The 20,404-nt window shown below is 38.8% G+C and overlaps 1 protein-coding gene across 2 annotated transcripts in view; it reads left to right on the top strand.

Moving 5' to 3' along the window:
• Positions 1-2,865: 2,865 nt before the first annotated feature.
• Positions 2,866-20,404, top strand: part of Pik3ca (phosphatidylinositol-4,5-bisphosphate 3-kinase catalytic subunit alpha) — a 68,511-nt gene continuing 50,972 nt past the window's right edge. Inside the window, exons 1-2 of one of the 2 annotated variants that reach the window (XM_048347082.1) lie at positions 2,866-3,288; positions 10,329-10,398. The gene's annotated coding sequence lies outside the window, so the exon portion shown is untranslated. The remainder of the gene's footprint in view (positions 3,289-10,328; positions 10,399-20,404) is intronic. The other variant, XM_048347081.1, reaches the window with a different exon arrangement.

Below are 20,404 nucleotides of genomic sequence, written 5' to 3'. Positions count from 1 at the left end.
ATGTTGTTTTTTTTTTTAATGACAGAGAACAAATAGCTCTGTAAAATTAAATAGTTGTTCATAAAAATTTTATATTCAAAAGACTAGGAATGTGGCTTATTGGTAGAGGGCTTGCCTCACATGTATGAAGCCCTAGTATTATTCCTCAGTACTACATAAACAGAAAAAAATCTGGAAGTGGCACTGTGGCTCAAGTGGTAAAGTGCCAGCCTTGAGCAAAGCTCAGGGACAGTGCCCTCAGGGACAGGACCTGAGCTCAAGCCCCAGCACTGGCCAAAAAAAAAAAAAAAAAAAGTATATTCAACTAAGTGATTGGACTGACAAGATCCAGAAAACAGCTCAAATAAAAGACTGAAGAAATGAACCAAAAAATACAACAAAACAATGACCTGGGAGGTATAATATCTGACTAATAAGAATCTTAGCTGGGTACCAGTGGCTCATGCCTGTAATCCTAGCTAATGAGACTGAAATCTGAGGATCCAGTTTCAAAAATCAGCCAAGGAAGGTAAGTCCTCAAGACTATTATGTCCAATTAACCACCACCCCTAACCCTCAATCCCCCCTCCCCCCAAAAAGCCAGAAGTGGAGCTATGGCTCAAGTGGTAGAGTTAGTCTTGAGCCAAAAGGCTCAGAGACAGCACCCATGACCTGAGTTCAAGTCAAAGGACTGGAACAAATGAAATAATTGTAAAGAACTTAAGAGAGAGATTTGTTTGCCGGTGGTCCACGTCTATTATCCTAGTGTTAGGTTTTTAAAGTAGGTAGCCGGTAAAGGAGAACGCCACGCGGTATTCAGGCACGAGAGAACGTTTATTACCGAACTGCTGGCCTGTGGCCAAGATGATCCATGGCCGGAGAGAAGGGAGAGAGAGAGAAGGGAGAGAGAGAGAAGGGAGAGAGAGAGAGAGCGAGAGAGAGAGAGAGAGAGAGAGAGAGAGAGAGAGAGAGAGAGAGAGAGAGAGAGAGAGGAGAGAAGGGAGAGAGCGACCCCCACCCAGCCCTGCTTTATTTAGGGCAGGGGCAAGGGGTGTGGCCAGGTGGATTAGGAGGTGACCTCAGGGAAAGGGGAGGTAACTGCCTCCAGGTCTGCAGGTTACCCAGGTAACTGGGTGGAGACTCAATGAGGTGGGGGCATCTACATGTAGCCCTCAGGGAGAGGACCTAACATTCCAGCCTTTTAATAGTTATGAAAAAGGACGAAGACTCTCTCTGGCTGCTTCCTGCTGGCAAGGGGCGTAGGCAGAAGCGGCAGAAGCGGCAGAAGCGGCGGATGGAGCGGCAGAGAACCCAAGCAGCAGCAGTTTCACTCACCAGGGCAGACAAGTGGTGTGGATATGGAGGTGGATGTGGAGGCCAGCAATGGTATTAGTGAAAAGTGTCGCATGGCGACTCACAGCAGCTCGGTTCGCGGAAAAAGGGCCGTCAGGACTGGGGATACTCCCAGAAAAAGAAGAAAAATAGATGGGAATTCAGGGCTGGGTGGGGGTCGCTCTCTCTCTCTCTCTCCCCTCTCTCTCTCTCCCTTCTCTCCGGCCATGGATCATCTTGGCCACAGGCCAGCAGTTCGGTAATAAACTTTTCTCTCCTGCCTGAATACCGCGTGGTGTTCTCCTTTACCAGCTACCTACTTTAAAAACCTAATACCTAGCTATTCAGGAGGCTGAGATCTGAGAAAAAGCTAGCTGGGGCAGCAACAGCCTTGAGACTTCTATCTCAAAATAACCACCAGAAAACTAGAAGCAGCGCTCTGCCTCAAGGTGGTAGAGCGACAAGTGCTGGGTCTGTTCTGAAACTTCTGAAAACAGTATTGAGAACTTTAGACCCTTGAAATCTTAGATGAGCACAAGAACTTAAGGTGAAAAGAGGGAAAACAGGAAATATAGAAATACAGTCAAATTAAACGAGGGCCTTACAGAGGAGTAGATAGATCTTACTTAAGAGTTGTAGACGTGGAATCCCAGAGGACTGACATTGGTCTGGATGTTAAATTGGGCTGTAATATTTTTAGGATGTGTCATTTCCTTAAACATTCAATCCTGGTGGACTTGAATGTGAGTTGTTGTTTTTTCCAGTGCAAAAAAGGCTAAAGGGAAGAGAAAACCCAGAGTACCCTAAAGATTCCCCCTAGGGCACCCAGAAGCAAAAAGAGATCTGTGCTAATGCAGTATCAAGATACAACTTTGGGTCGAATCTAGAGACAAAATGGCTTAAGCCTTCCACATCAGGTTTATGCGGGGGAAAAAAAGAGTGTCCTCCACTTTCAAGAGCTGTTTCAGGAAAATTTTAAAGAAATCAAGAGGGGTGGCAGTGCACGTGCAGACGGGGTAGCACTAGTCCCAGGACTGCAGGGGGTGTGGCAGAGCACACTACCTTCGGGATGGGGTCCAATTTAACCCCGAGTGGGTAGAGGGCCCCGCCGCCGGCGCCCCACTCCGGATCGGGCCTTCCTCCACCCATCCCCACCGCCAGCGGCGGCCACGCCCCCCTCCTTCGGCTCACACCTAATCTTGTTTTCTCTCCGGGCGTAAAAGCCAAAAAGCTCGTGTGCTCCCACGATTCCTTTCCACATCTCCACGCTAGCCCGCCAGCGGCGTGTAGCGCAAGTCTACCCCTCGTACGCTGTCCTAAAACGGGAACGCCCGCCCCACCGCAGACGACCCCCGGGTTCCAAACCCCTCTGCACGACAGTCGCCACAGATCCCACTCCGGGCGGAGGGCCGCGCAGGCGCGGTGGCGCGCTGCCTCCGGGTTTTCCCACTTCCTCCTTCCCCTCGCCGGAATGTCAGTTCCGCTCCTCTCCACATCTGCTTCCAGGTCACTCGTGAGCCGGCCTCCTTCTCGGCTCTCACCCTCCTCTGCCGTAGGAGGGGGAAGTCGAGGGGGTGGGGAAGAGTTCCTTGTTTGTTTACACGATGTGAGCGGAAAAAGAGACCAATAAAGTTTATTCTGGAAACAAAAGAAAAAAAAAAAACAGGGGCGACAGAGAAAGGCGACTGGGGCGGGGGTGTGTGGCGGGGGCCAGCGAGTCCTGGGAGCCCGGAGAAAGCGGCAGTTCCGGTGCCGCCGCTGAGGTCTCGGGCTGCTGCTGCCGCGGCCGCTGGGGCTGGGGCCGCCGGCGAGGCAGGGCTCGGGCCCGGCCGGGCAGCTCCGGAGCGGCGGGGGAGAGGGGCCGGGAGGCGGGGGCCGAGCCGCCCGCTCTCCTCTCCCTCGGCGCCGCCGCCGCCGCCGCCCGCGGGGCTGGGACCCGATGCGGTTAGAGCCTCTCAGCCTGGAGGAGCCCCGATTGTGAGTAGAGCGCGGGTCGGCGCGGTGGGCCGGGGACGGGTGGGCTCCGGGGACTCGGGCGCGCCCGCCTTCCCTGGGCGGGGGCTCCCGGCCGGTGGTCTTCCCGCGGTGGCCTAGGGCGGAGGTGGCCCGGCGATCGCCGCTCCGCTCCCTCCCTGTCGTCAGTCTCGGCCTCTCCCGGCGACTGCGGCGAGGGCTTGCCTCGCCCCTCGCGCTCCGCGGGCCGCTGCCTGATTCCTGGGTTCGGCTTCCTTTCTGGTTTGTTGGGGGGGGGGGGGGAAGATCGCGAGGGAGTGCACCCGGGGGTGCTGCTCGGCCGCGGCGGCCGGCGGGTCTCCGGGCTCCGCACGCCCACCGGCGAGCACCCCGGGGAGAGGAAGCTGTGCCTGGGCGGCGGGCGGCTCCCGAGGGGCTGTCACTCCCGAGCTCCGGACCCGCCAGCCTGGCGGCCCCGATTTGTTTCATACTGGGTTTAAATCGCCCGGCAGGGGTACTGAAGGAAAGGAAACCTCCGCTCCCCTCCCACCCTTCCTTTCGAGATTGTGTTTTCCGTTCAGCCACACAATCGAATGTTTGGATCTTTCATTCATAGACCTGACACATGGCTCACGTGACTTGTACCTTTACTAAGTCCTTTTGTGATGCCCGTGTTTTGTTTCCTAAGCGGCTTTCCAGAATGACACCGAGCCAAAACTTGGGCTGTGTAAACATCAGTGGGTTTTGATCAGGGCTTGAGGAGTTTATTTTAGGATGCTAAAGCAATACTGGTGGTGGTGTCACTAGACTTAGGAGTGGTAGGGAGTTCTTACACAGTTAAATAAAGGGGTTTTGTGGAACACAGCTTGTACGTTCTTTAATGAATTAGGAGTTGTGATTTCATCCTTGTGATGATTCTTCATTCCACCACTGCGCCCTTGTGCAGCTGGGCATGGGTTTGGGCGACATTGTGAATGTGATGCTTTGGATCGTAGATTGTAAGGCCTTGGAGGACTCTTGGGAAAGGTGGGCAGGTAAATCCCAGATAACCGAAGTCTGTGATATCTGCCGCAACTTTTGAACTTCTTGGGCAATATTGGTTGCGTGCTTTCATCCTGAGAAACAAGATTCACTGGGAATTTGTTTGCATTGCACCAAATTTATGTGCTGGGTTGCATATTGTCAGAAGTGTCCAGAAAAATATTTAAATGCCTCATTGTTACATTAGTTTGAATAAGTAAAAACACTTGGGTTTCCATTAACGATTTCTCAAAGCAACTGATGCTGAAGAATTTAGAATGCGTGCCTTCAAGTTCTAAAAAAAAAAATTAACCAACATTCAATTCTGGTGTCTGACAGTATAGATCACCATCTAAACACATGCTCTGAAAATTTTTAGTTATCAGATTAACTGTTCTGCTGTGTCATCAGCCAAAATTATCTGAAGACAGCTTGTGTGTGTGTGTGTGTGTGTGTGTGTGTGTTTCTCAAATTTTTTCATCTCGTTTTGGAACCTGAGGGGTGGGCAAAGGTAAAGTAAAATCTGCAACTTATTCTTTTTTTTTTTCAAATTTTTATTATCAAACTGATGTACAGAATGTTACAGTTTCATACGTTAGGCACTGGATACATTTCTTGTACAGTTTCTGCAACTTATTCTTAAGTAGAGTGATTTCTTATTAAAATCACAAAGTGAGCGAAAGAAATGATAGCTTTCAAAATATTAGTAGCATCTTACGAGAGATAAGTAATGAGTGTCAACATTGGTTGTTTAGTATAAAGTTTGGAAGGTATTCCTGTCAGAGTTAAAAATGAACCTACTAGAACTGTACAACATTGATTTTATTTATCTGAAGTTAAAAATGAGTTGGGTACAACATTAAAGAGATATCCATAAGTAAAAATAGCATACTCAGACTAAAAATTACTACTTGAAAGTGTATATACTTTAAAGGGTAGGTGAAAGCCTGACTGCAAAGAGCAGTCCTAGATGCAAAATCTTCCAAACCAGCATTCTTTCAAATACTCTTAAAAAATAAAATAGAATACACAATTGATCATAACAACTTTTTCCTAAAACATTTTGCTTTGTGTGTAGCATGCCCCTCCTTAGTGCCCTTTCCTAAATAAAGATTTAAATAGTTGTGATTATCATGTAAAGGGAATTTGTTCTGTTGATCTGTTTATTTAAAGAGAGCAAACTTAATCCCATTTGATCTTTTTAGCAGCCAGAGCTGCATTAAAAGGATCAGTTCTCTACTTTATTCTATCACTTGAATTCCAAAGTAGGGGGTGGTGTTTAACTGAAATGTGTTTCTTAAGTAGTATAGTAGTATAAAAGATTAGACTTCCAGTGGCTATACTTGTGATCTTAAAAATTATTCAAATTTAGAAGTATGTCTTAGAATTCTATGGTTTATGTCTTATTAGTACAGTATTATTTACTTTTAGAATTCTGTTGCAGTCTTGTTGACAGAAGTATTATTTCTATGAAATGATGTTCTGAGTTCCATAAGGTGAAAGATGACCGACGCATTGACAAAAGCAGTATCTTTCACTGTCTCATCCTAGCTGTACTCTATTCCATCTCATTTTTAAATAGAACTAGAGAAAGGAAGGCCCAAATAGTTTGCATTATTTAATATCATTGTTTCTTTTATTTACAGTCAACGTATATACTTAATGCCCTCTCCAACTTAATGATTTTCAAGCCTGGTTACATGTTACATCTCTAGGGAACTTAAAAAAAAATACTAGTACTAGAGTTTCATCCCCAGAGGTTTTGATTAAATTGGTAAGAGGTGGAGCCCACACATTATTTGTTTATGTTTCACATAATTCAAATTGACAACACTGTAAATCCCTGGCTTGCAAAGACCTTTATTTTCTGTTGATTGCTTTTTTTTTTCTATCTTTAGGTTTATTTCTTCTTTCTACACAGATTTCCTGATCTTTCCTTGATCTCATTTGTAAATGTGTTTGAATTTCCAGAAACATTGGTGTGCTCATTTCTTTCTTTAGCTGTTTCAACTTACCTGTCCTCCTTTGAAAAATCCAGTTTGGGTCAGGTGTCCCAATCTCCTGTTCCCATGGCATCTTGTGGTACTAGCCACTGTCATAGCACTTCCTTGCTCCATTGTCATATCCTACTTATTTGTCTGTGTATCGTTCTCCAGGATGTAAATTCCATGCAGATAGGGACTCCTATTTTCTAACAGTTGTATTTTTATAATCATAACTAGTACATTATAGGGATTTGACAGGATAAGTCAATATTTTAGAGACAGATTTCCTTACAATATGCAATAAATCATAAGCTCTTGTTTTGATTTTTACCATGTGCATTTAATATTTTAAAAATTAAATACAAGGAAACTAGAACCAGTGGTATATCTGGAGGGATTGAGGTCAAGGAGAGAGTGTAGACTAATGGAGAGAATGCAACCAAAGTGTGTGTGTGTGTGTGTGTGTGTGTGTGTGTGTGTATGAAAATGGAAATAAGAAAATTGAGGGGTGGGTGAAGTTGGGAGATATGGAAAGAATTATTAAAGGGGTATGACATTGATCAAGGCATATTGTACTCATAACTGGCACTTTTTTTTCAATTGTAATCCCTTTGTACTACTACTGAATTTAAAGAAAAAATCTAAAAACACCCTTTTTTAGACACAATAAAAGCACACAAATATAAGGACCATTATTAATTACCAATACTTTACTGGAAGTCAGAATGTTTCAGTTCCAGTCTCTATTCTCCTTTCCTGGAAACATTGTGTCTTTGGGCAGATCTTAGTATCTTCAGGCTTTGTTCTCATCTGGAGCATAAACAGATTCTACTGGATATTCTATATTGTACTTTGTGATCTAGTCTTAAAATTCTGAGGACTAACAATATTGGCTTTGGAATATGATGTGTTCAAAACCTGGTTCTAAAACTGATTGGCAGAATTACTTTAAATCTAATACATATTAGGGGAAGTAATTACTACTGATTAGAGTTGTTGAATTAAATTAGTTAATATTGATCCAAAATTGTTCTTTACCTGGATTAGGAACTTTAAAAATATTCATTTCCTCCTCCACTCCCCAGGAGTTGTTAGATCTCCTGAGTGGATTTAGTGGAGTTAAAAGGACCCAGCATATATAATAAATTCAGTTTTCCACTCTGCTTAATGGTATGCAAGTGTGAATGAGGACCAAAACCACTGTGGCTTTTGGTTTCATTTTCTCAGAACCCCATACCACTGTCAAACACCCAGGTGTTGGTCTTCTTACTTAGGAGATAATTATGCTTGAGAAGTGTACCATTTGGAATAGCAAGTGCCAAGTTATTAATGAGAGGGAGAAAATTGTCTAAGCTGATGACTTTTCACCCATCCAAAGATAAGCATAGTCAGACTTCATTCAAAAGATGGGAACAAATTAACAATAGTTTACAAAATAAGACTTAAACTGGTGATAGCTCATTAAACTTCACAATTTAGGGAATATTAGTTCTGAATAAAAAAGGAAATAGAGGAAAAATTGATCTTCTGTTAGGAACAATTCCAGAAGATAGACATAAAGTGTTTCCATTGTGAGATTGATGGTTACATGTATTAGGGGACCAAAGTTGTTGATACATTATTTGGGAGTCATGTTTTTAATTTTTCTTTTGACAACACTAGGATTTGGACTTGGGTTTACATTCTGGGTGGGTGCTTTCCTGATTAAGCAGTGCCACTGGTCATTTTCTTAGGTTTAACTATCTTTTGGAAAGTAATGTGATTTTTGTAATATGGAAAGTGTATTATTACATTACACATAGTATAATATTGCTCTGAAATCTATTGTTATTAATCCTTGTCATACAATTCTTTATTACATAAATTATGTACTATATCCTAGTTAAGGAAGTTTTAAGTGTTCTTTCCTACTTTCCCCACCTATTCAGTATAGGGAGTTTAAGCTTAGAATAATATTTAAAAAATAATTCTGTTGTTTCTTTTTTCCTTACGGTATTGGGGTTTGAACTCAAGGTCTTCCATATACTAGACTAACACTTTTCCACTTGAGGCACACCTGCAGCCTCGTTTGTTTTGCTGGTTATGTTTGAGATAGGTCTCACCAACTGTGATCCTTAGGCTCTAACCATCCACAAGCATCCCAGTGAGAATTTGAAAGTTTAAAGTAGTGACTTTTAGAGCTATTTTTTTCCTCAAATTTAATATTCCTTGAAACAAAATAGCATTCTCTATGTTTTAGCTGTACTTTAGTCCTAGGGGACTAAATTCATTTCTATCACACAATTTTGAGTGTGTGTGTATGTGTGTAATAAATTACACCATGTTTTTGTCTCATTTCCTGAATTCATGCAATATAAACCATAATATGTTGCCAAGCAACTCAATAATGAAATAACTTAAGTGATCACAAAACTATTGCATAAACTGGTTGAGATAAAGTGTATTTATTATATCGTATAAGAATAATTTTTGTACTTGGCATAACGAGTACTCATGTTTCCTGTACTGTTTTGGTTATTAGCTTAACAATTTGCCTCAAATGTGCTTTTATAAAAAAATGTTGTATGTGATTACGGTTTTAACATAGTAGTCTTTGTATCAGGGCAAGCAATACCATTTGAAATAAATGTGATGTTTTAAAAATCTGTATTATGGATTATATACTTTAGATTTATAGTATTTATTTAGTTGTGAAAACAGCTGTACAAAGGTACAAACATTCTGGTAATATAACACTTAACTCACAAGGAGTTGGTTCTCCTCAGAGAAATGTATCTCATCAAGTATAGAAATATAAGGCAGTAACATAAAGAGGATTTTAAGCATCATGTTTGAACAGATGAAATGATGTGTTCATTCTTGATTTCCTAGCACCTAGCATAGTACCTTAATGCAAGTGATTCTGATATTTCTATTAGTAGTTCAATACTTGAAAAGAAATAGTAAAAAAAAATAAGTAGTTGTTAAAAGTAGCTAAATTGTTCTATGTGAGACTTAGTTTATTGTGTATTGAGTATAGATTTGAGTTATGTAAGAAGAACTAAAAGTTAACTAACTTCAAATGTGTGTATATACACACAGACATATATATGTATCTATACACACATATAAAAGACTGAAGGAATAGACTAAGGAGGCTGTGTTATTGTAAAAAGAAGTTTGTATTATATATTATAAAAGTGTAGGTTCTACATTTAACTTGGTGTTTGAGCTTGATTTTCTTTTTGCTTTTTTTTTTTTTTTTTTTTTTTGCTAGCTCTAGGACTTGAACTCTGGGTCTGGGAGCACTTCCTGAGCTTTTGTGTGCAAAGATAGTGCTCTACTACTTAAGCCACAGCTCCACTTCTGGCTTTTTTTTTTTTTGTAGTTTATTGGAGATAAGAGTCTCACAGACTTTCCTGCCTGTATGGCTTCGAACCGTGATCCTCACATGTAAGCTTCCTGAGTAGCTAGGATTATATCCTTGAGCTACCTGTGTCCAGTGGAGAGCTTGACCTTTCAGTGCTTTTTCTCCACTTCCAAAATTTCTAAGGTTCTTCATAATTCCCATACCCTGAGAATCGTAAGCAAAATCTGTTCTTGGTTTCAGAGGAGAGTAAGTCAGTCACTCCCTACAGGGAAGACAGTGTATCTTCCTTATATTTTCAGAACCAAAAGTCTTTTTATCTGTTTTTAAAAAGTTGCAAATATTTGTGTAAAATTCTGGGGGAATCTGACTGGAAAAGAATGGTGTGAAATAACATTCATTTGTTTGCTGGTTTAGTTTCCTGAAATTATTAATGACTTTGGGAAACCAAGCCTACTGTCGGTGTGATTATTATTGGAAGCAATCATATCGTCAACAAGCATTGTGCTTAGGTCATCACCACATACTAGTGCGTTATAGGCCAGTAGACCTGTTACAGAACTGTGAATAAACACTTGACATCATCTTTACTTGTTGAAGACTTCTATAATTTCCCTTGATAGCCCTTACTAGTAAACAGTTTTCAGAAGATGTATTCTAGACTTAAAAACATAATTTCAGAGGCTTAGTAAACCTCTTTTTTTCCACCCTAGATCTATCCTCAGTTGCACAGACAAATACATGGAAAGATGACAAAAATCAATGTCCTTGATCAGAAAACAGGTAATGAGATATTTTGAAAAACTTTGGAGTTACTGCGTTTGTACTTTTTGTCAAATCAGCTGTTGGCTTATAAACATAGATTAATGGACAGTCATAAAAAAGTGGTATTTGCATTTTTTTCTCTGACTATATATTGGTGTAAAAGTTGAACATATTTTTTCAGAGTGGTTTTTGTATTGATAAAAATGGTAGTAAGACTCAAAGCAGGGGCTGGGGATATGGCTTAGTGGTAGAGTGTTTGCCTTGTATACATGAAGCCTTGGGTTCGATTCCTCAGCACCATATAAATAGAAAAAAGCCAGAAGTGGCGTTGTGGCTCAAGTGGTAGAGTGCTTGCCTTGAGCTCAGGGACAGCGCCCTGGCCCAGAGTTCAAGCCTCACAACTGACAAAAGAAAAAAAAAAGACTCAAAGCAATGTTGATTACTAATATTTTCCTATTGTGGAGACTGGTAATTTTTTCTTTAGTAGAAATAACATAAACCAAGACAGTAATAAAATCTGTACACATTCAAACTGTATTGTGTTATTATTACTTTGGAAGTTATTTCAGAAAATAGCAATTTAGAACATTCCTCCTGTTTCTTTCCCAAACAAATATTTGAGGCAAGTAATTTGACAATTGTAAAGAATATATGAGGTTAGGACAAAATTTGTAAAATATAAACTGTCTACATGGGCTTCTCTAATTTTCTTTTTCTTCTTCTAAATATATATCATAAGAGTTAAGAGCATGTACTGGGTCAGACTATTAAGATGACTAATGTTCTAACCTTGGGCAACTTATTTACCCAATAGAGGTTAAATATTCTCTGTGTAGGGCTGGGGATATAGCCTAGTGGCAAGAGTGCCTGCCTCGGTATACCGAGGCCCTAGGTTCGATTCCCCAGCACCACATATACAGAAAACGGCCAGAAGCGGCGCTGTGGCTCAAGTGGCAGAGTGCTAGCCTTGAGCGGGAAGAAGCCAGGGACAGTGCTCAGGCCCTGAGTCCAAGGCCCAGGACTGGCCAAAAAAAAAATATATATATATATATTCTCTGTGTAATACATATTTTTCACTTATGAAAGAAGAATAATAACTACCTATATCATAAATAATAATACAGGTGAGGGCTGGGTGCTGGTAGATCAGGATTGTAATCCTAGCTACTCAGGACGCTGATCTGAGGATCACAGTTCAAAACCAGCCAGGCAGAAGTGTCTTTGAGACTCGCATCTCCAATTAACCACCCCAAACCAGAAGTGGCGCTGTGGCTCAGAGTGAGAGAGGGCTACCCTTGAGCAAAAGACCTCAGGGACAGCACTCAGACCCTGAGTGCAATCCCTACAACTGACACAAAAAAATAAATAATACAGATGAGCATAATAAGTGAAAGCATTTAAGACAGTACTTAGCGTATAGTAAGCACACACTTTGACAGTAAGAACCATATCATTAAGATTCATCAATTTTTTTAGAGCATTTTGTAGTGAAATGAATTCTGTCTTATTTGAAATTTAATAATGGATCAAATCATTGGGTACTGGATAATACAGTTGTTTTCCAACAAGCCAGAAGTATCTGTTCTTTATGCTACTTTTTTTTTTTTTTTGTCATTTCTGGGGCTTGAATTCGGGGCCTGGGCACTGTTCCTGAGCTTCTTTTTGCTCAAGACTATCATTCTACCACTTGGGTTACAGCACCACTTCTGGCTTTTTTTGTTTATGTGATACTGAGGAATCGAACCCAGGGCCTCTCGGCAGGCACTAAGCTACATTCCCATCCCCTACTACTGCTTTCTTTTCTTTTTTTCTTTTTTTTAGCTAGTTGTGAGGCATGAGCTCAGGGCCTGGGCGCAGTCCCTGAGGTCCTTTACCATTTTGAGCCACAGTTCCACTTCCGGTTTTGCAGAGTTAATTGGAGATAAGAGTCTCACAGAGACTTTTCTTCTTAGGCTGTCTTCAAACCTTGATCTTCAGATCTCTTCCTTCTGATTGCAGACGTGAGCCACTGTTGCCCAGCTCTACTGCTTTCTTTTCTATTGGAACTTTAAACTTCATTTTTGTTCTTATAATTTGAATTGTATTTTATACCTAATCCTTATTAAAATTGCCATATGGAGATTTAGCTTGATATTTAATGGATAGAAAATATTAACTAAATGGTTTGCAGTACTTTGATCTGAAATTAGTGTCCGATGCTTTCTTCTAGGCAGGCATTCAGCCCTGAGCCGTGCTCCAGCACTGCTGTGTATATTTTACATCTAGCCTCAGCTTCCTATGGATCTTGTTTTCTGTCTATTCCTAGAGTCTTCTAATCCTAGTAGATATCTTTGTAACTCCCTGACATTGAAGCAGTATTAATTTCGTGCTACTAGGTATTTCCTTTCCCTATCTTTCTTTCATGTACTAAAGTTGTTTAATATTGTTATATAGTCTCTTTGTGACATGGCTTTAATATAGTTTTCATGTCTACTTTATACAGCTTATACTTTTTTGTTGGGCTTGCCCTGAGCCTTTATTATACAGTATTTACCCTTATATATGTGTGTGTGTGTGTGTGTGTGTATTTGTTTGTTACCAATAATAGACACTACCTGGATATGAATACTTTACAAATCATTCATTTGAAAATAGTGAAACCAGTCATGTGTTTTGATTATTTCCATGCATTTAATCTCTATTTCCCTTTAGTCACTAAGATAACTGATGCTACTGATACAAGTTTCCGGTTTTAGTATTATTCTTGATACCTTATATAATGGAGACTCTTGGCTTACCTTTCACTTTTGCTTTAAAAAAATTTTTTTTAGCAGTTTGGGTAGAATATGGTTGATGATTATTCAAACTTATTCTGTGGTTTTTTTTCTTCTTCTTTTCTTTTTCTTCTTTTTTTTTTAACCAGTCCTGGACCTTGAACTTGGGGCCTGAGCACTGTCCCTGGCTTCTTTTTGCTGAAGACTAGCACTCTACCACTTGAGCCAAGGTGCCACTTGTGACTTTCTGTTTATGTGGTGCTGAGGAATCAAACCCAGGGCTTCATGCATGCTAGGCAAGCACTCTACCACAAAGCCGCATTCCCAGCCCTTCTTGCTGTTTCTGGCCTTGAACCACAGTGCTCTAGAGTACAACTGTGAGCTGATTGTGTATACCTATTTTTAAGACAGTGTCTTAAGTTTTTTGCTGAGGGATGACCTTGAACTTATTCTTTCTACCTATGCATCCTGCGCAGCAGGTTTTATAAACATACACATTGCCATTGTTGTGGTATGATTACATTCCTGTGAAAACTGACAGTAATCACAGTATTGGAATGATTAATAATACAATAATTATATGTAACAATTTTGAAATCAATAGTTCTCCTTTATGATAGCAATACCTGTTGGTTAAAGTAATTTATAACAAGAGAAAAATTTTTATATATTAGTGAAAAATGTGTGAGCCTTTATGGATCAAACAGAAAAATCTTTATTGAGATACATGAGAGGGAGGAATGAATATCATGCCCCTGAATGAAAATTCAACTATTGTATGAAAATTCAAATTTCAGTTTTCCCACAGATATAACGTAATTTTCTTTTAAGAAATGTGTCTGAAGAGCTGGGTACTGGTGGTTCCTGCCTAGCTACACTGAGGCTGAGATCTAAGGATCATGGATTGAAGTCAGCCCAGGCAGGAAAATTTGTGAGGTTCTTATCTCCAGTTAACCACCAGAAAGCCAGAAGTGGAACTGTGGCTCAAGAGCTTGAATGCTAGCCAGCACTCAAGGATAGCCAGCAGTCCCAAAGTTAAGCCCCAGGACTGGCAAAAAACAATACAGTGTATCTTAAAAATTAAGGTAGTTATTTTGTTTGAGGGGCTAATCAAGTAAAAGTGAGATAGTTTCCAATGAACAATGAAGAAAAATGAATGTCAGCTAACCTTTTAAGTGTACTATAAAATTAGAGTAAATGGTTATATAAGCATGGATAGTACAGTTGATCAAAGTTTAATTAAGATCAAAGAATCAAACACTCGGGCTGGGGATATAGCCTAGTGGCAAAGAGTGCCTGCCTCGTATACACGAGGCCCTAGGTTCGATTCCCCAGCACCACATATACAGAAAACGGCCAGAAGCGGCGCTGTGGCTCAAGTGGCAGAGTGCTAGCCTTGAGTGGGAAGAAGCCAGGGACAGTGCTCAGGCCCTGAGTCCAAGGCCCAGGACTGGCCAAAAAAAAAAAAAAAAGAATCAAACACTCTATGATAAGGAAGTGAATAGAAGCAAACAGAAAAAGACATATTTGAGAATCGTTAGGAAAACACTTATTAGGAATTAGACCTAATGGCCAGGTGGGTGGCTCCCTGTAATCCTATTAGTGTAGAAGGATATAGGATCATTGCAGTGGGTGCTACATCAGGCAGAAGTTTAAAACTTTATCTACAAAGTAAAGCAGGGGCTGGGAATGTGGCTTAGCAGAAGAGTGCTTACCTTGCATGCATGAAGCTCTGGGTTCAATTCCTCAGCACCACATAAACTGAAAAAGCCAGAAGTGGCGCTGTGGCTCAAGTGGTAGAGTGCTAGCCTTGAGCAAAAAGAAGCCACAGACGGTGCTCAGGCCCTGACCCTTAAGCACCAAGACTGGCAAAAAAAAAAAAAAAAAAAAGTTAAATAAAACAAAAGGGCTGGAGTCATGACTAAAGCGGAACATAAATTCAAATCTCAGTGCTACCAAAAATGAAAATGTAAAAGAAATGGAAGGACTTACAAATGGAAAATTTATTTTATGTGACTCTGAAAACAGTGGCACTTATTCTTTCTCTGGCCTCCCCATCCAATGAACATATTAAAAGACTTACAAGCCAGAACTAGAATTCTGCAAAAATGTAGCAGGTGTTTGTATTTAAACCTTAAAGTATTTTGAAATATTTTTAAAATTTTAAAGTATTTTCAGAAGCATGAAGTCCCTCACAGTCTGAGAAAACAGGCTCTTCTACTAAACCAGAGTTAAAAGCACATAGGAAATGTATTTTTTCCTAAAAGGTTATTGAAGAAGGTGAATTTTTAAGATGTGGTGATATAGTTTAACTTTTTGTGTTAGACAATTGATGCTTTTTCTGGAATAGTACTATAAAATATTGTTGCTCATGTAATTCCATTGACTGCATTTAGAAAACAAATGGGCAATTTTAGGTTTTTGAAATTAATGTACTTTTTGACCCAGTAATTCCATTTTCAGCATTATATAACAGTTTACAATAGCATAACTACTTAGCAAGTAAACTATTACATCTTATATGGAAATAGTCATAAAACATTTTTATGAAATTCTCATAGTAATTTGAATTAAAAAATAACACAATTATATGCACTATGTAAAGGCAACTGTAACAAAGAAAGAACCCAAAATATATACAGAAAAAAGGGAGAATGTATCAAGGAAAAAGTTAGGGGTATGGAAGAATGTAACTCACCATTAGAAATGGTAGCATGTACAAGGCTTTGGGTTCGATCCCAAGCAAACTCTTCTACCCTCTTACCTTCCAAAAAATAGAATGTATCAGAAAAGGTTACTAATGGTAGCCTCAAATAGTCTTTTTTTCACTTTTATGTTCTTCACTTGTACATGTACTGTATTTGCTTCCTTTGCAGAAGACATCATTCCTTCCGGAATGACTGCAAACACTTCTTCAGTTTATATAGGGAACATTTTATTGTGTTGTAATTAAGAAGAAAGCTGTATATGTGCAAATGTTCAGGTGGATTTCTATTATACTTTTGAAGCTTAGTTTCCAGTTTAGATATGCTTTAGCCTTACTGTAGACTTCATTCTTAAGGTGTTGATGGAAATAATGACCAGCTGCAAAGTTCAGACAATACACTGAAGAATACATGTAGCTAAGGTTTAAACTAAATGTCAGCAATGAAATATTTAGTAGCAACTGTTCTTTTAAAAGAAACATATTAGATAATTAGAGTCATCTTGTAATATCCGTATAGCCAGTTGTTCTTTTAAAAGAAACATATTAGATAATTAGAGTCATCTTGTAATATCCCTATAGCCAGTTGTTGGCTTTTTACTTTTTCTGTCAATATTTATGGCACTTAAATCTACAAAATGAAATTTAAGGTACTATAATTTGAAATAAACAATACTTGTAAAAACTTGTACAAGTTTTTCAAAAGCAGTTTCTTATTACCTCAAAATACTTTTATGGAGAATGATTGCTTATCTTCAATATTAAGATGAAATATATGTACTTCAGCAAAAATTCTTTCTCTGAATTAGTGTGCAGTATTACAAACAAATATAGTACCATTTAGGTAATTTGGTTTATCTTCTTATATACTCTATATATTGTTCAAAATTGTGTTGGTTTCCTTATTTGAAACATAATTTTATTACATGTTGTTTTTATTACATGTTGTTCTTAAAAGTTTCCAGGTCTTTTTCTTTTTTTATTGTGAAAATAAACATAATATATTCTTCAGTATATCTATATTGCCTAACTGTTCATTTCTTCCATCTGTTCCTTATAACCTGTTGTAACTCTTCTGTCCTCTTTTTTCCTGAGCACTCTTTAACCGTACAGATTTCATCTTCCAGGTTTGGTCCTAATACTTTTTCTGATTGATATAAAACAAATTCAATGTTTTTGAAAAATTATATGTTTATATGTGCTGACTATGATGTCCATTCTACCAGTCTTGTACAGTCTTCTTTCTTCAGTTAAGTATATTAGTTATTCAGGTCAATGCCATAGGATTGGTTGGGGATAGCAAAAAAGTCTTAGAACCAATTTGGAAATTTTATTTATTTATTTAGTTTGCTAGGTTTAAAGTTCCTGGCTGAATTTTTTTCCAACAGATTTTAACTACTCCATAGTTAAAATTAATAAGAATAGTAATCCAGTCAGATAATTTATTCCATTCTTTTTTTTTTTTTTTTGGCCAGTCCTGGGCCTTGGACTCAGGGCCTGAGCACTGTCCCTGGCTTCCTTTTGCTCAAGGCTAGCACTCTGCCACTTGAGCCACAGCGCCACTTCTGGCCGTTTTTCTGTATATGTGGTGCTGGGGAATCGAACCCAGGGCCTCATGTATACGAGGCAAGCTCTCTTGCCACTAGGCCATATCCCCAGCCCCCCATTCTTGATTATCTATATACCATTCTAGGCTCTATCTTTATAATATATTGTCTAGTATGGATTCTTGTTTTGGTCCTTCCCCTTTTCTTTTTCTTTTTCTTTTTCTTCTTTTTTTTTTGTATTTGCTCTGCTTGGTAATATTCTTAATCCAAATGTATCTCTCTAGTTCACAGATGTTTTTAGTTTCTTTAAGATTCCTTTGTCCATTTATCTCATTTCAGAACTTCAGGAATAACAAATACTAGGTTGTGGTACTTCTTTGGTTCTTCACAGCTTTTCCCCTCATTTTTTATTACCTGTGTCTAACAAAGTTCTCACAGTGTTGTTTTTTTCTCTTAATTTTGCAAATCTAATAAGTGAAATGCTGTATCATTTAATTCACATTTTATTTTATTTTGAAGAAAGATGGGACATTTTGTTGAATTAGCCATTTATACTGCTGTTTCTGTAAACTCACAATACATTTTATTTTGTGTATTTTCTATCACACCATTACTATTTGTATAGTATGCAATTTCCCATTATCAATAATATGAGTTTTTACTAGTTTATATTTTGTTTTGTCCTTTGGAATTTTCCATCTACATACAACAGTACTTATTTCTTTTGTATTTTCACTTTTTTCTACTCTTACTTAGAAATAACTTCATTAATAGTAAAAAGAAAAACTCATATTTTCATGTAGTACTTATTATTTGATTTTAATTTTTTTTTTTTTTTTTTGCCAGTCCTGGGGCTTGGACTCAGGGCCTGAGCACTGTCCCTGGCTTCTTTTTGCTCAAGGCTAGCACTCTGCCACTTGAGCCACAGCGCCACTTCTGGCCATTTTCTATATATGTGGTGCTGGGGAATCGAACCCAGGGCTTCATGTATACGAGGCGAGCACTCTTGCCACTAGGCCATATTCCCAGCCCTATTTTAAATTGTTTAACCTGTCCTGGGCCTTGAACTCAGGGCCTAGTTGCTGTCCCTGAGCCTCTTTGCTCTCAAGTCTCTAGCACTTATGCCACAGCACCACTTCCTGCTTTTTCTGAGTAGTTTATTAGAAGTAAGAGTCTCAAGGACTTTCCTGACCAGGCTGTTTTTGAATCACAATCTTCATATCTCAGCCTCCAGAGTAGCTAGGATTACAAGCATGAGCCACTGGACACCTGGCTTTATTATTTTATTTTTAATGCTAATTTTTTATTTTTAGTAAGATTTAGTTTATTGCAAAGTGCAAATTGGTAACCTACGCTGTTTTCCCCAACAGGAGTTCTCTGTGGCCTTTACCATGTAGTATGATACATTGTATGTTTGCTTTTGAAGTTTTTCTTCTGGTATATTGAATGGAATCTTTATTTTATTCTCAAGACAAAGTTTTCTCTATATTATCCTGACTAATCTCAAATTTAAGGTCTCAGATGATCTTCCTTTTTCATTCCTTCAATACCTGGGCTGATAGGCATATATAACCACTAAGCTTTAGCTGACCCCTAATAAACCATATTTTGTTATTGTTACTTATTAGTAGTTTGATCATACGCTTTAATATTAGGAGAGTTAAGTTATTTTCTCTCACTTCCCCTAACTTTTCCTGGAGTTTTTTTTTTTTTTTTTTGCAGATTTTTAATATTAGAAACATTAGAGAGAAACTAATTAGTTCTACATACAAATCATTGATACTTTACTGGGGCTATATCAAATGTAAAGATCATCTACCAGAAAATTGCTATTCTCCCCCAAAACATGATGTGTTTTATTTCTTGAACTTTTGTATTAACTCGTGAATGTTTGATTTTTTTCATTTATTCTCTACTGTGTATCTTCATGGATAAATTCTATATCATTTTAAAAAAGATATATTGGGGGCTGGGAATATGGCCTAGTGGCAAGAGTGCTTTCCTTGCATATATGAAATCCTTGGTTCAATTCCCCAGCACCACATATATAGAAAACAGCCAAAAGTGGCGCTGTGGCTAAAGTGGCAGAGTGCTAGCCTTGAGCAAAATTAAGCCAGGGACAGTGCTCATGCCCTGAGTCCAAGCCCAGCACTGGCAAAAAAACAAAACAACAACAAAAAGATATATTAAGGCATTAAGATTTATTAAAGCTAACCTGTTCTCATTACTTTTCTTTCAAACATTTAATATAGTAAAAGTTATTATGAAACTCCTTATACTATTTTAGAGACTAACATATAGACAATATACACTCAAAACAACAACACATAAACTAGTCTGAAAGCATTAGTTCTCCTAACCGAATTATTAGTGAGTTGATTTGGTATTTTATTGTCTTAGTAAAAATAGGAATTAAAAAGTATTCCTTGAACTATTAATAGATATCATAAACCCGAAGATTCAACTTGATATCAAAAGACCCACATTTTTATTAATACTGGGAAGAGTTAAGGAATAACTAATAGCTAGCTGTTATATACCTTTTTTGTGTACTGGTATACAAATTACTACAGTTAGGTAAAAGAGTATAATAAGAAAACTTAACTTTATTATTAGCAAATTTTACTTCCTATATCCACTCCTGTCCCTCTTGGCTGCCCACTTATACTCTCTTTGAAGTATACCCAGTGTTATTAATGTCATTATAGGAGGAATAATGGGAACGGAGTATACATATGGGAATTACAGAAATAATACAGAGATACAGAAATTATAAAAGCATACAATTATGCAGTATGTTCTAGAACTACAAAGTTAAAAATCAACAATATTCAGTTATCCTAGCTTATATCAGTAATCCTAGCTACTCAGGAGGCTGAGATCTGAGGATCTTCGTTTGAAGCCAGCCCAGACAGGAAAGTCCATGAGACTCTTTATTTCCAATTAAGCACCAGAAAAAAAGCCAGAAGTGGAGCTATGGTCCAACTGGTAGAACACTAGCCTTGAGCAAAAAGCTCAGG

Source organism: Perognathus longimembris, chromosome 5, assembly GCF_023159225.1.
Source record: "Perognathus longimembris pacificus isolate PPM17 chromosome 5, ASM2315922v1, whole genome shotgun sequence".
NCBI classification, from domain to species: Eukaryota; Metazoa; Chordata; class Mammalia; order Rodentia; family Heteromyidae; genus Perognathus; species Perognathus longimembris.
Note: the sequence above shows the minus strand (reverse complement) of the source record. Positions and strands in the feature narration are given on the sequence as shown.